We start from the raw sequence: 16,920 nt of genomic DNA on the forward strand, positions 1-16,920 counted from the left end.
GGTTCTTTGTGGATACAATGGAGTTTAAAGGAAAATGTGGCTTGAAATCCAAGTAAAATGTCTATTCCTCTGCATGTGCATTTCTTCAGCTCTGCTTATGAAATCAGTACTCATGAGTCAACTCCTCAGAGCTCTCTTTATAACACTATAGAAAAGAAAATTGTGGGTTTGGCTCATTTGTTGTTCAAAGAGTTGTTAAGCGAGTTGTAGATGCAAGGCCAAATACTTTTCTGATTTGGCCCCCTGCAAGGACTGAAATTTTCTTGGGATCAGATCAGAACACAAGTAAGCAAAGCAAGACTTGCAGAAGTTAGAAATTGTCTCCAACCATCTTTTATTTTTCATTGCTGGAAGCGGTACATCAGCTGGAACCTGGGATAACACAATTATACACTCTGACTTCCAAACCCCAGTGCAATTTTCAGGCCTGGTGATAGAAGTGCTTTATCTCAAATAACCACTCATACCATTCCCTTGTTGGTTCTGCAGTAGAGTTGTGAGAGGCCACTATGTGCAGTGAAGCACGTGTGTGCATCATGTAGGATGTGTGCTGCAGGCCCTGCCTGACCAGCAAGCATTTGGCAGCCATCAACCTTAACAGCTTCTTCCTCACAAGTCCAATGGAAGCCTTGTCTTTTGTACTCCCACCATAACTGTCAATGTATTAAAGAGCTATCTATGCCTTCAAGCTTCAAGGCATGAATATTTTTATACTGAGCCCTATATTCCTATCCAGTTCATCCACATACATGTAACAGGTTTCATGCCTGGTTTATTCCATTCCTCCAATAAAGCGGAAATATTTTACAGATTTTTTCTCACAGTTGAGCTGTTCATGTGTGCTACAAAATGTGTGCTTTCTCTCTGGATCTGGTGATCACTAATGAGGGCTGAAGTGTTGCTGAAGCCTTTCTGCACCTAGAATTACCCTACCAACCTGTCTATTTTTTTGGAACTGGTACTCTGCTGGCATGTTTTTTTAAAATTGGCTGGTCATTCAAAAATTAGCTGTGGGGATAGACACACAGAGTTCCCTTGGAAGACTGGACTAAAATGGCAGCTCAGTATGCTACACATTCATCCTTCTTGTTGCATGGGATCAGCTATCCTGAGCCAGGACCATTCAAGATATTTGCACCCAACCATTAGCAACAAAGCCAAGTGGAGGGAACACTTTATGCAATACAATGTGGAATTTCCCAATAATGTTTGGTCTTGTTGCTGTTTGTCTGTGCAATAGGTCCATTCTACCAGTTTCAAGTCTCTGGGGTCAAAAGCTAGGCAATTCTCACTCAAGCTTGTCACAAGAGGTCTCCAGGCCATTTCACACCCAGAAGCTTTAATGAGTCTTAGAAATTACATCACCTTTTTCAATTCTGTTTAAAAGTTTGACTTCTAACCAAACGTAACCATTGTTCATTCTATAGTCAGTAAATTAATACTTCCAGGAGAGTCACTTATCCTGAGAAAAAGAAGTAGTGCTAAGAGCAGGCAGTGGCACATTTTCAGACCAGTCAGACTCATCTGTGTCTCTCCAATGGCTGGAGATAGGCAAGTATTTGTTGAGATGAAATCTGGACCCGTTGGCTTCACTGGGAGTCTCTCACAGCCTCTGGAGGTGAAGAGCTGTCCTCAGGTAACAAAGTCCACATGTTGAACTCCTTGCTGATTGTGTAATGCAGACACATGGCCATTAGGGACCATATTATGGCCATGAAAAATTCATTTCTGTTTGTGAGACAAGAGAGGGTGTAAAAGAGATAGAAACTGAGTAGGTTTTTTTCATGTGGTCTAGTCATTTCTCTCTTAGTAGGAAAATCAGGGGGTTTATGGTATTACCTCAGTTCTGCTTCGTTGTTTCTCTCCAAACCACCACCAGAGGTTGGCCAATAACATCATCTTAAAAGCAGGAATTAGTGCGTCAAAACTGATCTTGCCATAACTCTCCGTATGTTGCTATGCACTGACGAGTGATAAACTGCACAGAAAACACAGTCTTCACCTTCTCTGAAAAGGACTGCTGAAATATTTGACAAGCTTCAGTCAAACCAAGCTGTTTTCTTCATCTTGAAGCCATCTTGCCAAACAATCTTTTGACATTTTGTGGTGTTTTACGTTGGATTCTTCAGTGTAAGAAGGTGTAAAAAAAGACCAGTGTTATGTTACACCAGACCTCTGCTATGTTGCTGTAACAGCAACCCCATGTTGGAGTTCTCAGTTTTTCAGCTGCTCATCAGAGCAATTCTCTGTCATAGCTGTGTAGTGTCTTAAAAATATGCCAGATATTAGATATGTTTGATACAAGGCAGCACCAGCATAGTGTCTTTTGAATGTATTTACCATGCACTTTTTAATACCTCAGCTCTGGTCCAATGGTTCATTTGTTCCAAATACTTTCAAACTACTGTAATGGTTTAGATTTTTTTCTTATTTTTCTGAAGAGTCTGTTTCTTTTCCCTCAAGCTTCAACTGGGTCTTTATACACAGTTTTGTGATCTGATATCTGTTGTGTTCTGAAACACCGTGAGAAACTTCCAAACACTCTCAGAAGTGCAGACTAAAGGTCCCAGCTCCTGTCAGTGGAGGAGTAATAATTTATTACTGTGTTTGGTTTATCAAAATTAGGGTTCATGTCTCTGTGTTCCCCACACTCTCTCATTTGCCTTCACTATCTACCCTCTTTGGTTCCTTGTGATACCCCAGTAGTTCTCTGCCACAACCTCAGAGGTCTCTCCATGCCACTTGCCTGCCTTTTCCAAAGGTTGCCAACCTTTTCCAGAGGACATAATTCATAACATTTTATAGGGAACAGCTGTTCCTCCAGAGTAAACCAGCTGCCTATCTAGACAGCTAAAATAAACACAGAATAAACCAATTGTCTAGAATAAACCAATGGTTTGTACCTTTGCAAATCACTTTTCTACCACCCAGGACTAGACAAAAGAGACCCGGGCTTTCTAGCACATCACTTCATCTCTCACAGGACATTTTTACTTCTATTTTTTCATTACATAAGTGAAAATAAACATCTTTCACTGCCAACCCCTAAGGTTTTAATTTTCTTTCTCTCATAATTTTGTACTTTTTCTCCAAAATAAGGTGAAAAGAATTGCCAGCAAAGCTGTTGAAGTCTTAAGTTTCTAAAATTACTCAATATTTCTTCTGTTTCCAAAAAAATCCCCATACTATGTTTGAATAGCTTGAATTTATAAATTGCAGACAGCTTGGTCTCAATCTCATCTCTTTCAAATCAGGCAACCCTTCTGCAAACCCAAACCAGCAAACTCCCTAAATCCTGAATGTAGGTGCACAGATAGGAGTAGGTGGCTGTGTCACATTCAGCAGAGGGCTGTAAGGTCTTGCTGTCATTGCAATTTGCCTGTACCCACGTGTCTCTCTTGCTCTTTATTTAGTCTTACTTTGGGAAGGGTAGTGGTGGTGGGGATTGTCCTTCTCAATCCCTTTGTACAGCATCTGTCATCACTTGGCCCACAGCTGCAACTGAAGGACAACTCCATTGTGTGGCTTAGCAGAAATTGAATTAGAAATGCAGAAATCCAAGTCCCTTTGACCTCTATTCTGTACAGTAAGTTCTCACCAGATAGTTATTTTTGGTTCTTTTTTTGGCATCAATTCAGGTGGAGCAGGACAAAGAGATGGGTGATGCTGAGACAAAGCCCATAACTGCATAGCAACAGGAAAAAGAACCTTCTTTTTTTGACCCTGGTTGTTACAGCTACTTTGGGCTTCCTAGAGCTCAAAGATGAGATGTCTGGTTTTTAAATAAGAAAAGCTGTATTGACTTTCATTGATATCAGAGGAAATGTCCTCCAAAGTATCCCAAAGATCTCTTTGTTGCAGAAACAGGAACATTTATTTTGTCCAGCCTTGTCCCAGCTACTGCCTCATGGTAAAAACATCTTATCTTTGCTCTGTCAGACTTCCCAGCAAATGAAAAGCGAATTTCCACTCCAGACAGGATTTCCTACGAAGCTGTTGACAAGATCTGCCCACTGTAATTTCTGGGGGAGCTGAAGGGCTTCTCTGAGCTGTCTGTGTCTGTGTGGCCTGGATGCCAGCTAGAATCAGTACAGTTTGAGGCTTCACATGGTAATTCTTCATTGCAGCTGCTACTCCTGTGTTGTCTCCTCCTGTGCTCTTGGATTCTTACCTGCCAAAAACTGCTCATATTCACTCAGAACCTGTCTCCTTCCCCTCCTCCTCTAGTGCAGAAGACCAAGAGGAGGAAAAACTGGACCGTGCGGATAAATGCTTATCTAGTGCATGATACAGTAGCCAGACTTCAATGTATTGAATAAATATCCCGTTGGTTCAGTTCACACAGGAATTAGAGAGAAGCTGCAAATACAGAAGATAATCCTGACCTGCATTACCACTAATGTGAGCACTTTCTCCATCACCATTCATCCCTCTGCTGGTAATACATCAATGAATGGCCAGAAAGCTCAGCTTTATATGTTACTTCAAGGCTTCTTTCCATCAGGGTCTCTAATGTGAGGATCAGGATTGGAGGATCTGTTTTAGGAGACCTTAACTCCAAGAGAGTCAAAGATGATTAAACACATTCTTCTATTTGTATGACTGACTTCTTTCAGTTCCCACAAATATTTGAGGAGCTATACAGGAGCATCTTGGGTTCAGCCATGACTTCTTCCAATTAAGGAATAATCTGAGCTCTGTTCTATCTTCACTTCAACACTTTTTGTTACATAGACCACCTCCTGATAGCCCAGAACTCTCCTAAACCCTCTGCTTTAGTTTTTTTTCATTTAACATTTGAGGAAGGGATGTGATCAACTCTCCATGAAAATCATGACTATGTCCATCGAATCAAGTCCCTCACAACTTCCAAAATTATTCCATGTATAAGTTAGTGCACTTATTATGCTTCATGACCAAATAGATAGGGTGTGAACAGTGAGCTTTTGGGGTAACTTTTGTTAACTGTACTGATATATTTCTGACATTTTGGTCTTCAGTTTTAAAAACATGGCCTTGAATTTGCAGGAATGACCACAAGGTTAAAGAAACAGGAGTTTTTCAGAAGTGTGTATACATATATTTGATACCCAAGGAGAAAAGAACCCCATGTGGAATAAAACTATAGTGAATTTACTGCAACTTCCCTCCAATATCCTAACCAGCTGTGGACTTTTGCATCATCTTTGGGATTTTCAAGAAACATCTTGCTTTTTAACAAGTCATTTGTAAAGAAATACAGTCAGACAATTTTTTCATATCCCTTCCATTCTACTATTGTGTCAAAGTTTGAGGAATAATCAGAAGGGAAGAAAATAAAGAAGGAAAAACGTGCCAGTGAGTTATTAATCTGTCTATTGCATGTTGCCAGTGAATGGGGAGTGTATTTTTTTTTTTTTTTTAATTTGATCACCAGCACTTCCTTTTTGCAGAAAGCAAAACTGGAAAGGAAACCCCTGTGAACCTTGTCAACATCCAAGGGTTCCTCCAGACTCTGGATGAGGATCTGAAGGGCTCTGCTGCACTTCAGCCAAGCTGCCGGAGTGCAGAGGTCACTCTGCTCTCCCTTGGGACTCATCTGTTTCCATCACATATACAGACAAGGCAGAGGAGTCTTTCAGCCTCAGACAAATGGCAAGAGGCCTAAGGAACAAAAGTGTCAAAAAAAGAAAAAACTTGAGGCCCTCTTCAGAAACGGGTGCTCCGGTCTGGAGGCACACAGACAGACAGGCCGCATTATCAAAGTGCATCCGGCTGCGTGTCTGGCAGGGTGCTCATATGGGCCACAATGCTGGATGTGCTGTCTGGCCTATTTGTCTTGGTCTCTTTCTGCTTTGTTCATTGAGGAAACACTTTTCTCTAGGGAATTCTACCTTTAAATACTCCTGGCAGCCTGTTCTCACAGTGCCCTGCCCTATGATTGGCAGCAGTGTCTAAACACAGTCATGGCCAGTCCAGTCTGCATGGATCAGAAATAGCTTGGCTAGATATTTCCTGACTGGAAAAGTGGCAGAAAATGCTGAGGTTCTTCTCCCTTCCTCTGAGCATGAGAGCCGAAAGACTTTTTGGACTACTCTGGTGTGTCTGACTATATTTGTCTTTTCTTCTAAATATAAATTTTCATAGTGTATGCATGACAATAGTGGAGCTTACCTGTCCCAAAACTAAGATTTACTGACCATCTTCAAAATACAGAATCATAGCATTGCTTAGGGTTCAAAAGACCTTTAAGATAATTCCAACTCCTAACCCACCACTGCCAAGTCCACCACTAAACCATGTCCACTAGTGCCACATCTACGTGTCTTTCAAACAGCTCCAGGGACGTTGATTCTGTCACTGCCATGGGCAGCCTGTCCCAGAGCCTGGCCATCATAACAGTGAAGACATTATTCCCAATATCTAAGCTAAACCTCCCCTGGCACAACTTGAAACCATTTTCTCTTGTCCTATCACTTGTTACCTCACAGAAGAGACCAACTCCCACCTGGCTACAGCCTCCTTTCAGAGAGTTGTAGAGAGTGATAAGGTCTCCCTTGAGCCTCCCTTTCTCCAGGACAAACACTCCCAGCTCCCTCAGCCACTCCTTGTAGGACTTGTCCTCCAGAGCCTTCAACAGTTTTGTTTCCATTTTCTGGACTTGCCACAGCCCCTCAATGTCCTTCTTCAAGTGAGGGACCCAGAACTGGACAATGGCATTCAAGGTGTGGCCTCACCGGTGCTCAGTACAGGGGGACAATCCCTGCCCTGGACCTGCTTTTTTTTTTTTTTTTCTGAAGTTGTATTACTTTTTCCATCAATCTCTCTTCGAGCTCTGGATGTTGGGTTGGTGTTTTATGAAATTCAAGAGTTTTCCCTCATCCCTGTATAGAAGACCTAAATATAGATCTCTAATACTGTCACCAGAACAATTTCCCTGAAAGGACATGCACAGCAAGTCAATAAGCTTGATGTGAGATACCAGCACATGCATCAGATATGACTGCAGAGGCAAAATGGGATCATGATTTGGCAAAAGTTTGTGTGGTCCTCAAGATGTCTACATTCATGTGTGACCATATAAATCACAGAGCTATAAATGCCATGTGCTTTTTTTTCTCAATCCTTAGAAAAAGACACTGGATCAACTAACAAAACTTATTTTTAGCTTCAATAAACTTTACTCCCTCCTTTATCATGTCCTGCAGCAAAATTTCTTGCTGCTTGAGAAAAAAAAACTGATTTATTTAAAAGAAGGTCAAAGGCTTTTTATGCGATTTGAATCTCTTCTCCTTATGGTTTAAATATATGCATAATAAAAGACTGCTGACACTTCTAAGTTGTGCAAGACTTCTGGCTAATAAAGGGCTCTGGATCTATTCACAGCTATCAAATATACCTCTATTAGATCCCCACTTGAAAAATAATAGTGAAAAATACCCTGTTCAACATACCCTTACACTATATCCCTCCACTAAAATACATGCTGACAAGATGTTTATTTGAAATGCATCTGAAACCAGAGAACAATGCTCTTAAGGAGTACTTTTTAAACATGCTCCAAACCTAGATTACTCTCTACCCAACAAGGCCCTCAACAAGGGCCTGGGTCATCATTGGAGCAGGTGCCATGGAGTCCCACCCTTGGAGTTTGGAGACGTGGCCTGGATATCACGTCCTGGACAATGTGACAGAGCCTGGAAGTTAGCTCTGCCTTGGAGAGGGTACCGGCCTAGATAATCTCCTGAGGTCTCTTCCAACTAAATTTTGCTAAGAATTTATAATAACAAAGTTGTAAAATTAGCTTAATTAATAATCTAAAAATTAATAATGCTAAAAAGTTCTGAAAATTGCAATTCTTATTTTGAGGGGAGGTTTTTTCTTTGTTTCAGACGCCTTTCTCTAACATCTCTATTAAGTTTAATTTCTAAGTCATAGGAACCACATATTATCCTTCATGATGCTACAATAAAATACTTGATGGGATGTAGACAGATAATGGAGGAGCAGCTACTATGCTCTGTTGGTCTTGAGTAGCTGCTGTGTTTGTCCTCAGACAGGTGGAAATTCCCTGGAGTACATCAAATATTCAGGGCAAAGACTGATGACAGATCTAACAGTCAGGAAACTGTTTTTCTTTAATTTGGCCCACTGTCTTTTTTTAAAATAATTCAGGAGGTAGACACTATGGAATGAGTTACCTCCTCTTATAGTTTTAACCAATCCTTTTCCACCAACAAGGAGAAGTTAAATATGGGTGCATGTAAGTGACAAAAACCCCTGTTTACTAACAAGCGAAACAGCCACAGATGAAAAATAAGAGTAAATAATCACTAGGTACAAAACTGCTAAATCTCACAGAAACCCCCCAGGGAAAAAGAGAAACCCTTGAGAGGTGGGCCTGTGGGAACCCCATGAAATTATAAAGGCCAAGTGCAAAGTGCTGCACCTGGGTCAGGGCAATCCCAAGTGCAGATACAGGCTGGGCAGAGAACGGATTGAGAGCAGCCCTGAGGAGAAGGACTTGGGGGTGCTGGTGGATGAAGCCCAACATGACCCAGCAATGTGCTCTTGGAAGAAGCGCAGAAAGTCAACTGTGTTCTGGGCTGCATCAAAAGCCTTGTGGCCAGCAGGCTGAGAGGGGATTTCTGCCTCTCTGCTCTCTCTTGTGAGACCCAGCTGGGGTACCACATCCAGCTCTGGGGCTCCCAACATAAGGAATGTATGTTGGAGTGAGTGCAGAGGACCCATTGGAGTGCAGAGGAGGACTACAAATATGGTCAGAGGGTTGGAACACAGCTCCAGGGAGATCAAAGGCACTGGTACCAAGTACCAAGGGCATGTGGTAAATTGGACAAAAGTTAATGACTTTAAACAGAGAGAGGATAAGTTTAGATTAGATAATATGAAGAAATTCTTGACTCAGAGGGTGATGATACAGTGCAACAGGTTGCCAGAGAAGTTGTGGATCTCCCATCCCTGGAAGCGTTCATGGTCAGGGGGGACAGAGATATGAGCAGCCTGGTCTAGTGGAAGACGTCTTTGCCTATGGCGGGGGAGATTGGAACTGGATGACCTTTGAAGGTGCCTTCCGACCCAAAACATTCCATGATTCTCCGATTTGATGGTGCAACACAAACCCCCCCGCTGTCTGGCAGTACTCGGAGCAAATTCCTTTGACCCCTTTGCTCAGGGTGTATCCTCAGTGCCCGGTAGGCGCGGGGCCGCTCCCGGGGCCCGGCTGAGGAGTGCGGGGGTGCGGAGGGAGAGGAGGGAGCGGAGTGCGGGGATTGGGGAACGGGGGGTGCGGTGTGCGGGGATGGGGGAACGGGGGGTGCGGTGTGCGGGATGGGGGGAACAGGGGGTGCAGGGTGCGGGATGGGGGGAACGGGGGTGCGGTGTGCGGGGATGGGGGAACGGGGGGTGCGGAGTGCGGGATGGGAGAACGGGGGGTGCGGTGTGTGGGGATGGGGGGAACAGGGGGTTGCGGTGTGTGGGGATGGGGGGAACAGGGGGTTGCGGTGTGCGGGGATGGGGGAACGGGGGGTGCGGAGTGCGGGATGGGAGAACGGGGGGTGCGGTGTGCGGGATGGGGGAAAGGGGGCCGCACTCTGTGCGGGGATGGGAGAACGGGGGGTGCAGGATGCGGGATGGGAGAACGGGGGGTGCAGGATGCGGGATGGGGGAACGGGGGGTGCGGTGTGCGGGGATGGGGGAACGGGGGGTGCGGTGTGCGGGGATGGGGGAACGGGGGGTGCGGTGTGCGGGGCGCGGGGCCGCGCTCGGTGCGGAGCCACGGCGGGGCGCGGTTGCCCGCAGAACGGAGGCTCGTCCCTCCCCCGCCCGCCCCCTCCGAGAGAAGCGCATGTGATCCTTTTTTTTTTTTTTTTTTTTGCTCTGCTATAGAAACAGAGCAAAGCAAAGGGTAAATATACGGACAATGGCTAAAGACAATTTTAATTTTCATCCCCGCTTAAATGTCACAGGTTTGTAACGCTCCGCCGCTGTAACCGGAGCCGGCATCGGCAGCCCGGCGGGCGAGCTGGTCCCCGAAGCCGGAGGAATACAAGTCCTTCATTATGGCCAAGTGGGATCAGAGCACGTAGGTCTGTTTAGACACTGCGAAGCATTGTGAGAGGGCTCTCTTCAGGGACAGCCATAAAAGCCTCCTTCTTCCTCCCGCTAGAAAAGAGCAGCTGTATTCTTCTTACGTGGACCCCGCCGAAGGTTGCCTGTCGCTACACTGCAAGAGTTTCGGGTCAGCGCGGAAAAGCAAACCTCATTTCAGTCTGAAATGAAGTCAAGTCTGATCAGGGTTTCCAAGTGCAGAGCTGTGCTTTGGGTGGGAGCTGTGCTCACCTCCGTGCTCGGGAGAGCTGCTGGGGAATGTTTCTGAGGTTCTGAATTGCTTGTCTGACAAATATTTTGGCAGCTCTAAACTAACTTTACGGTTTAATCCTGAGCAGTTTTATAGATTAGGGTATTTCAGGCTATTAATTACCTGTTAATGGCCACTCCCAACGCCTTTGACATTAAAGTAAAACTACAACCACTGCTTGTTAAACAGGAGAGATAGGCCACTTTACAGTGCCAGCACTCCCAGTTTTGTATCTGGGGCTCAGTCTAGTTTTCCCTCTTCAAAACCAGTGACAAAGTGCTCAATCAGTGATATAAATAAGCAGGACTGAATTAGTTATTTTATAGGTACATGAGTGCCTCATTAATTGCTGAGTGTTACAGATGTGAACAGGGTGCTCTAAACTGTTTACCAGCTGGTTCTTGGAAATGAAACTTCCTGGATGACTTTCCTGTTGAGATATGCTGCCCCTCCTTGTAATTCCCATGGTGGTTCCTGCTTCCCGGCAAGACCAAACTCCCCATTCACACACAGGATCATTGCTGGCGCTGCCACTGGAGCTGCTAGAAGAGCTGTGCTCAGGCGCCTGCAGGATATTGGTTGCTCTGCGCAATTTCCCAGCGTGAGCCTGCTCATGACACTCAGCATCCAGAGATGTGAGCCACGCTGTCTGTGGCAGGGCAAACCCCAGGAGCACGCGGGCTGCTCGGCTGCATCTGGAGCTGGGGTGACCTTTCCTGAAAGGACAGATTGGCTTTGAGTCAGGCTGGGAGTCAGCATTCCGCTGGATTTCTGTTAATTGTATTAATTGCAGCAGGCTCTGCTTGGCACTGCTTTCCTTGGAAACCCGTGTGTGCTCACAGACAGAAATCTTGGCATGTGAAGGCTGAATCTTCTGGTTGGATTTGAGAAGGGGGAGGAAGGGGGAGGAAGAGGACAGGAGGGACTGACCAGCTGGGCTCCTTTCAGCACAGTCAGGAAATTCAGAGTTGCTTCTGCTGCATTCCAGTACCACAGAGCTGTGTTACACAGGCTTCTTGATGCTAATTAAATTTTTAACATACATGTGAAGTAAGACAAAAGGAGGGAGGGAAAAACCAACGACCCACATGTGAGTGTGTATGGAAAAGTAATCCTGTATTGGCATGGAGAGAAATTAGAATGTTTGAGAAGTCTTTTTGTCTTCAAAACCTTATGGTTCTGCATTCATTTGTGAGGGCCCATTTCAGATACACAGAGAGCAAATCTGATGCTTTGTGTCAACATCCCCAATACACCGTGTTCATATGAATGTGAGGCACATTCTGACTATTACTTACCATAATACATAACAGTCTGGCCAAGTGCCTTCTTCATTTAGGGTTTCCTGGTATGAAAAGCATACAGTTACTATCAGATGGCCCCAGAAGGAAAAATCATATGGAAAATTACTGCAAAAATAGTCTGTGGATTAAAGAACCTGATCAGTTCTCCAGTGCTGTGTTGTGAGATGGCATTTTTTCCTACCCAGACTCACTTATGAATTGCAAGAAAAAAATAAAAGGCTATTATGCTATCAAGGAATAAAAAATTCTCTCCAGGTTCACAAAGATTTTAGGAAATATCCAGGAGGTATGTTTGCAATTAATCTTAATATAAATTTATTTTAATACCTATATATAGAGCCAGAAATCTTTATTGTAGTCTGTTGTATGAGCTTTTGTTTGTGTTGGATTTGTTTACTAAGAAAATTGTAAAACAGTATTTACAAGGATTAAAAAAAAACAACAACAACAACAAAAAAATTAGCATTGCTCTCCTGTTTCTATACAAGATTGAATGCCTGGTAAAATACCAGATGAGCCCAGCTGTTTCAAAGCACTTTAATTCATTTTTGACCAAGATACTCACATCTTCATTGCATATACTGAATGAATGCAAAAGTTGAGTTTAACAGGGTCAGACTGATGTTCCCTGATCCCTCGGGGAATCTTTGTCTAATTGTGTATGGACCATGACAGCAGGCTCTTAAGATATTTGTTTAGATCTCTCATATGAAATGTCCCTCCTTCTCTCAACAAGTAAACCTCTGATTTTAGGGCATAAAAATATATGTCTGTAGATTAAACCCTGGTTTCCTGGTAAAACAAACCATGCATAAACCTCAGAAGGATTTTGGCAAGTAATTGAAATCTTTCAAACAAGCAACTGAATTGAAGAAAATCCCTTGGTAATGTAAACTGAGCTCTCTGGAGGTCAGTAGAACAGGGGCTTCCTGTAGGAGAGGGCTTGAGCAGTGCTCCCAAGACCTCTGCAAATTCATTCAGGCAAAGGCAAAAAGGTCTTTCCTTGAAAGTGCTCCTCACTCTTCAGTTCCTTACTTCTATCAGGAGCTGTGGCAACATGGAAACTTAAAACTGCTGAAAACAGAGCAAATGTGCCTGAATGGAAAAGAAAAAGAAAAGAAGGCATATCCTTCCATTTGACTTGTCTTAGGCTTCTGGAACACATTTGACCATCGTGGACACATTCATTGTGCAGTGCTTCCCTTAGCTCAGTCATTGCTATATCAGCAGGGCATTGTGTTGCTTTCAAAGCTGTGCTGCAGTGCCTAATGGCTTTCACTTATTTCAAGATATTTTTCAACATCCTTAATTCTTCTAGGCTCCTCTGAAGTAGCCATTTGAATGATTTCCCAACACAGGCATATAGAGCTACCAGGTCACCCTAGTTCTACTCCATTCCACAATTCTCAATGTTTCTTTCTCACTGAAATCCCTACATCCTAATGAATTACCATGCATTTTCAGAATGGCACTGCTGTGTTGATCTGGAGTTTGCCCCCTGCATCTTTAGGAATGCAGGGCTGCAAGGGTGCTGTTTCTAGTACATGCTTTCCCTTTCCCTGGCTCCTCCCAAGCAATTAGATTTGTAAGGAGCTTTTTATTTTTAATTTATTCATTTTGTTTGCATTGACATTTATTTTGGACTCTGTTGCCATGGCAAGTTAAAATGGATGATTTCTCCAGTAGCCTGTCAGTTTGTTTCCAGCAATTTGTCTTTATCTCTACAAAGTAATTATTTTTGCTGGCATCCATCACCCTTCACTAGTTTTCAGATGGACTTGATGTCTCTTTCTCTCAGCATGAGGGCTTTTGAATGCCTGCCATTGCAAGATTTTTGTTGTTGTTGTTGTTGCTACTTTTGCCTTTCATCTGGTGCAGCATCCTCACAAACCTCCAAAATCTCACACTCCCCAAATCCCAACACTCTTGTGTTTCTTGCTTTTGCAAATCATAGCTCTGTAAATGGCAGCTTCCAAGATGGTTTTTGTCACTTTTGATATTTTCTTGTCTACAGGAATATATCAACGACCAAGGAATGGCTATGACAAATTGAAATTAGCATTCTCTCAGGAATTGTTGCAGATATTGGCCCTTGGCTTTGGTCCCTGGGACTGCCTGCTCCACAAAGCTTTAGTCTGTGTGTACCATAACAAAACAGCCAACTTTTTGAGAACCAAACTAGTATCAGTTGCCATCAGCTCTTGTCTTCAGTTATTAAAAACTTGCTACTAAAAATATATGCCTTAATAGAGAAATCATATATGGATAAAAAGTCAATATTTCCTCTCTCTTGCAGCATTGACCCATCTTTTCCCATTTAGCAAAGCTCTCCCTTATCATTCTCAAACTTTGCTAACTGCAGAAGGGTGAGAACCCTCACTTTGGGGTATTTGGAAGGGCTTTTTATGCACAGCCCTCTTAGATTAATTTTTCTGCTCATTGAAATCTTAAGCCTCTCAGTGTCTGTAATTTTGAAGTACCAGCAGGCTCAGGCACATATGATGACACACTGAATATTAATCAGCATTTTGCTCAGGGCACAGTGATTTATGGCTGCTTTGCCATGTGCATCTGCCACACTGCACTGGAGGCAGTTTGCTTTTAAGCCCATTGATAAAATGGCTTATGACAATGACAATTGGCCCTTGAGAACTATACCTATATTAAAAAGCCAAGTAATGCCAGTGAAGACTCCCAGGCACTGAGGTTGACAGTCTCTAAAACTAAATTCAACATTTTATTCACCAAGAGGAATCCAGTGGCTCTGACAGCCCACCCCTGTCAGAGGGTCCTGCCCCCTCTGACTTAACCTCTGCTGTTCCTCCCCCAGCCCCTTCCTCAGCCGTGGCTGCTCCTCATCAGCGCCCAGCTGCCGGCTCAGCCCAGCTCCCACATCCTCCCTGCAGCTACCCCAGCTTTTGTTCATCACACAGGCAAAAATTTAACACCCATCCTGCTGAAAGTAGCCCGCTGATTTCAGAGGGAGCAGGATGTTGCCAAAGTAGTTTGATTATTCACTTCAAGTAATATTTTTATTTTTTAACAAAGGTGTTTACTTTTCAAACAAAGACCATTGGCTAAGCCATGGCAACGAGAGTGTCTGCGTAGCCAGCAAACACTTATTATGTGTGGGTGGGTGGTTTGGATGGTCTTGAATACATAATTAAATTTGTTTTTCCTTTCAGCTCCCTGTGGTGTGTTATTTTTTTATATTTAAAAGTTATCCCATCTTGAAGACAACTGTTTTTTATTATTAAAAGGACAGTTTAAATGCACTTAGTAAAACCAAGTCTCTTTCCTTTTATGTCTCAATCTTTTTCCAACTAAAGAAGTCCTTTAGTGCCTATGATCAGCTTCTGCAGTCAAAATGTTTCTTTAAATATTTTCTAAAGGTCTAGAAGCCTTGTACACTGAATGCAATAAGGTCTTCATTTCCTGATCCTTAAAATATTCAGCATCAGCTTGTATGTGTTATACTGGATCAGCAAAATTGAGGCTATGGAGTGTTTCCCCTGCTGTAGAAGGAGGAAGATCCGGCATACTCCTCCTGGTACAGGTAAAAGGGAACAGCACATAAATAAGTGACCAATACTGCAACAAGCTGAACTTCTGCAGTCCCAGTGGGATGCACCAGTGAGTTTGAACCATGGTTTGTCAGCATGAGTGGACCCCTTTGTGGGGATACAAAGTCTGTCAGGTTGGGTAGGTGACTCAAAAGAGATGGGTGGAAATTCTCCAAGAACAAGTGTAATAGGAGCAATTTGATGTGAAGCTCAAACCCACAAATGCAGGGCTGGAGTAACTGGCAGTGAAAGCAGTACAGCAAAGTGAATTTAGAGATTATGACAGAGCTAAAATAAAATAAAAATATAAAATGTCATTTGCTTATGAAGCAACACCATTCTTTTCTAGATATTTCTTTCCATTTGATGCTTAGTTTTCATTAGAATCACAGGATGTTTTGAGTTGGAAGACACCTTTAAAGGTCATCTAGTGTATCCCCAGCCTGCCCTGGGCAGGGACACCTTGCCCTGGACCATGTTGCTCAGAGCCCCATGCAGCCTGGTCTAGAGCACTTCCAGTGACAGAGTATCCACAAGTTCCCTGAACAACCCCTTTCAGTGCTTCAACAGCCTCACAGCAGAGAATTTCTTCATGTCCAACCTAAACCTACCCCCTTTCAGTTTAAAACCATTACCCTTTGCCAGGTCACAGCAGGCCTTGGGAAATGCTTCTCTCTGCATTTAAGTCTTCCCCTTTATATATTGAAAGTTTGCAATGAGGTCTCCCCAGAGCCCTCTCTTCTCCAGGCTGAGCATCCCACATCTCTCAGCATTTCTTCATCAGGGACGTATTTCAGGAGTGTTGGGAGTGTCAGAGCAAGGTTCAGATAATGTAGCTAAGCTGGTGAAGGTCAAGCCTGGTGCCTCAGTGATAAGGGATGAAAAGCACATATATGGAAAGTCTGAAGGAACTGGATACCTAAAAAAAGAAGATTGAGAAGAACATGGCATGCTTCTTTTATGCTAATATTGCCACAGGGAGGACATGAAACCATTGTGTCCCATGTTCACTAGGGGAGAGAATAGGTCTGTTCACAATCAAAGGCTTTATATTGGAAAAGAAAAAACCTTTACTTATATAAGGGCTCTGAAACACTGAAAGTTATGTGTGAAAAACCTTTCACTGAATGTTTTCAAGAACAGGCAGATGACCCTCTACTGAGGAGGATTTAGTGTGTTTGATCCCGCCTCAGTGCAGGTTATTGGGCTGCAGTTTTTGGTGAGTGTTTCTTTTTAGCTACAAAGTTCTGTAATGTACACTCTCCTTGGGCAATCTGGGAGAAATTAGAGTTGAGTCCAAACAATCAGGCTGGGACTGATACTCATGTCTAGATGAAACAACCCAAATATGAAGGCGGAAATTCAACTAAGTAGCTACTATTAAAAAAGGACTATAAATAAATTGCCTAGAGTTTGAGACAGTCGCATTACTGTGGGAAACCATGAAAGAAGGGTTATTTTTAACTTTCCTGTTGGCTTTTCTATGGCAGTTGATCTGGTGATTTATTGAAACACATTTGTAATGATTTCACTAATATACACGACATGATGAAAAATGCCCTATTTAATGAGTTTTATGTGATTCATAGTGAACTGCAGACAGTAAAAGCCTGATGACATTTTTAAATTCTACAGGACAAGAAAAATTTCATTTTAAAAGCAGGAAACTAAATTCTGAGAAGCGTTCCCTCTTTAA

This window comes from Agelaius tricolor, unplaced genomic scaffold, assembly GCF_023055355.1.
Source record: "Agelaius tricolor isolate 1412-34295 unplaced genomic scaffold, bAgeTri1.0.p SCAF_2, whole genome shotgun sequence".
NCBI lineage: Eukaryota > Metazoa > Chordata > Aves > Passeriformes > Icteridae > Agelaius > Agelaius tricolor.